Below are 4,177 nucleotides of genomic sequence, written 5' to 3'. Positions count from 1 at the left end.
TCCCAGCCTGCACTGGCCATTCTTTGGTGTCAGGGTTGCTCTGACAGCTCGTCTTGATGGAAGGATGCGAAGCAACTGGATGATCGCCATCTTGGAAGGAAGCATTGGGCACACGTGTCTCAGGTGTGCCCTGACCCCACCCTGACCTTAAGCAGCCAAGCACCCTAAACCCACTGATGGGGGAATTATGACTTTCTTTTGTTTCTAAATTCACCAAAATACTACAAAGGTAATCCTGGAAGGCGATATCGCATAGTGACTAAGTTTCCAGTCTTCAGAACTAGACAATGAGTCCCTGCTTCCTTACTTACCATCTGTATCATTTTGAGATTTTTTTTTTTTTTGCCATGTGGGTGGCTTGTGGGATTGGGGTATCTTAGTTTCTAGACCTGAACCTCCTGCAGTGGAACTGTAGAGTCCTAACCACTGGACCGCCAGAGAATTCCCCTGTCTATACCATTTTGAACAAACTATTTCCCATCTCTGAGCTGCAGTTTCTTTTTTAGTAAGTTGGAGATGACGGTTGCAGTGGAAAGGTTTTCTCCCTCCCATCTGCCATCTACTACTCTGTTTGTGCTTTTGCTTTGAGAGAACCAATTCTATTCTACCCTGAACTATGATTTCACTCCCTGGGGCATGTGACCTGGGCTTAAGCCACTCAGTGCACCCAGCACCTGGCCACAGAGATAGGTTGCTGGGTGGTCATGTGGACTCATGCCATTCCAATGGAGTATTCCTTAGGGCTTTGGTCAACCACTTTTCCATAAAGCCTTGCAGTTGTGAGGGTGTGACTTATTCCTGCCACAAAGGCATCTTGCTCCCAAGTGGGAGTATGCTTCAGGGGAGCAGAGCCAAGAGAAACCAGTTGTGGGAAACTTTTGAGTCCCTACTTGAAGTCAATCTTGATTTTTCCATTGACACTTGACACTTCCAAGTGAATTGATTCTCTTTCTTGCCTTAAACCAGTTTGAGCTGGGTGTGCGTATGTGCTCAGCTACTCAGCTGTGTCCTACTTTTTTTGACCCCATGGACTGTACCTTGCCAGGCTCCTCTGTCCATGGGATTTTCCAGGCAGGAATACTGGAGTGGGTTGCCATTTCCTGCTCTAGGGGATCTTCCCGACCCAGGGATTGAACCCATATCTCCTGTGTCTCCTGCGTGGGCAGGTGGACTCTTCACCCACTGAGCCACCTGGGAAGCCCTTTTGAGTTGGGTATATTGTCACTTTCAGTTGAAAGAACCCTTCCTAGTAAAGATTAGTACCTGTCTCTCAGAATTGTTGTAAGGATTAAGTAAGGAAACATATAGAAAGCCCTCAATGCAGTGTGGAACAAAGTACATGCTTAATAAATGGAAGTTGTTTATATTGTTGCCATTATAATTTTGTAGAAAAGTAAGAAAATTCAGAAAAAGCAAAAAATATCAGAGAAAAAAAAGTGTACATTATTCCATTAGTGAAAGTGAAAGTGAAGTCGCTCAGTCGTGTCCGACTCTTTGCGACCCGTGGACTGTAGCCCACCAAGCTCCTCCATCCATGGGATTCTCCAGGCAAGAATACTGGAGTGGGTTGCCATTTCCTTCTCCAGGGGATCTTCCTGACCCAGGGATTGAACCCGGGTCTCCCGCATTGGAGGCAGATGCTTTAACCTCTGCGCCACCAGGGAAGCCCATACAATATTCCATTACTCCTAATTTAATCTCTTAAGAATAATCAGCTAAATATTTTTCTTCTGGACATTTCATATATATATATATGTATATGCATATACATATATAAAGTACATGGGGTTGCAAAGAGTTGGATACGACTCAGTGACTGAACTGAGACTGCTGCTGCTGCTGCTGCTAAGTTGCGTCAGTCGTGTCCAACTCTGTGCGACCCCATAGAGGGCAGCCCACCAGGCTCCCCCGTCCCTGGGATTCTCCAGGCAAGAACACTGGAGTGAATTGTCATTTCCTTCTCCAATGCATGAAAGTGAAAAGTGAAGTGAGGTCGTTCAGTCGTGTCTGACTCTCCGCGACATATATAAAGTCTTCCCAGGTGGCACTAGTGGTAAAGAATCCGCCTGCCAGTGCAGGAGATGGAAGAGACACGGGTTTGATCCCTGAGTCGGGAAGACCCCCTGGAGAAGGGAATGACTATGCACTCTAGTTTCCCTGCCTGGAGAATCCCGTGGACAGAGTAGCCTGGCAGGCTATGGTCCTTAGTGTCACAAAGAGTTGGACACAATTGAAGTGACTTAGCATGCACATATATAAAACAAAATGAGATTTTCCTCTAATACCGTATTGTAACCTATTGCACTCAGAAATCAAACACATCACAAAAGTATATCTGAGCAGCACAGCTGCATAGCATTCTATATTGTTGTTGAATATTCAGATTATCTCCAAGTTATTTTTGTAGAAATTGATGCTGTGATACCATTTTTCATCATCTGTCAATTAATTAACCTGTATTTTTGTGCATTTCATAATTTTCTTATAATCAGTTTATAAGACTAAGATCGCACAATCAAAAGTTTTGCAGATTTAAAAACCTACCTTGTAATTTTTATTGGAATGTTTAGTTTTTGATTAAAACATGTCTTAATGTTTTGGGGCTGCTATAACAGAGTCTGGGTGTCTTATAAACAACAGAAATTTATTTCTTACTATTCTGGAGGCTGAGAAGTCCAAGATCAGTGGATTTGGTGTCTGGGGATGGGATTCTCTTCCTGATTTATAGCCACCTGTGTCCTCACGTGGGGGCAGGGGTGAAGGAGCTCGCTGGGGTCTCTCTTTTGTGGACACTAGTCCCATTTGAAAGGGTGGAATCCTCATGATCTAATCACCTCCCCACAAAGTCCCAACTCCAAATACCATCATGTTGGGGATTGGGCTTTAACATAGACTGTGGGTGGGGATACAAACACTGAGCCCACAGTAATGGTATCAAACACATGACTTTCTTTTCCAGATGGCAAGGATCCCAGTTCTATGGGCTCCCAGTCTTCTCTGCATCAGACACTTTTACAGCTCTGACATCATGAGTTCTCATGATACCCCTAGAGGGCAGAGACCGTGATCTCGGAAACTGATTTCATCAGCCTAGGATGACACTAACCAGGATCTTGCTAGTTGTCAGCATCAGTCTCTTCACTCAGGAGACCTTGCACCTTGCAGGGCCCTATCCTTCGAGGTGTTTCAGGGAGACCATGAGGGGTGTGGAACGTGCACCCACAGGTAAGTCCCAGTTGTCATTTTATTTTGAAAAGAAAACATAGCATTGAGTTATTTGCAGATGACATGATCATCTATGTAGAAAAATCCAGTGTCATCTACAAAAAATGCTGCTAAAACTAATAAGTGAGTTTAGTAAGGTTGCAAGATACTACATCAAAATACAAAAGTCAGGATTTCCCTGGGGGGCCAGTGGTTAAGAATCCACCGGCCAATGCAGGGCACATGGGTTCGATCCCTGGTCCCAGAAGATCCCACACGCCGAGGGGCAGCTAAGACCATGAGCTACGACTACTGAGCCCACGCTCTGCCACAACTGAAGGACATGCACTGCAGCTAAAGAGAGCCCACTCGGAGCAACGAAGACCCAGTGCAGTCAAAAATAAATAAATAAATATTTTTAAAAACCCAAACCCCTTGTCTTTCTATAAATTAGGAATGAGCAATCACAATTATGTTTTCTTCAACAGCATTATTGAGATACAATTCATGCAAGTCCTGGTTGTCATTTGACATCTCCTCCCCCTCCCTCACCTATGTCATAGCCCTGCTGAGCAAAGTTCACCCCCATGGCCCCTGGCCACGCAGAGATGCTGCTCCCTGTGGACTTCTCGTGCCCTGATGACCTTGGAAGGGAAGGGGAGGTTGTTCCTCTGGCTTTTGTTTGGCTAGGGGCCCCTGCAGCAGCGCTGCCTGGGCTCAGGAAGGAGCAGAGTGAGTGAAGTGAAGCTCTTCCCCCGCCTCAGGGAGCAATCCCATTGTTAGGAGAGATGTATCCACGTGGGTGTTAGGACTCAGCACAGACACTGACAGCAGCCTTGTCCTGTCCAAGTCACCCTCTGCTCCTCTGGCCCTGGGTTGAGTCTGGCTCTTTTCCCTCTCTCCGGGGCCCTCTGCTCCTCCCAACACCTCGCTCCCATGTTCCCCCAGGCTGTTGCATGTCACACGTCTGAAC

Source organism: Capra hircus, chromosome 11 (assembly GCF_001704415.2).
Source record: "Capra hircus breed San Clemente chromosome 11, ASM170441v1, whole genome shotgun sequence".
In the NCBI taxonomy this organism is placed as follows: domain Eukaryota; kingdom Metazoa; phylum Chordata; class Mammalia; order Artiodactyla; family Bovidae; genus Capra; species Capra hircus.
This window is presented reverse-complemented; position numbering follows the sequence as displayed.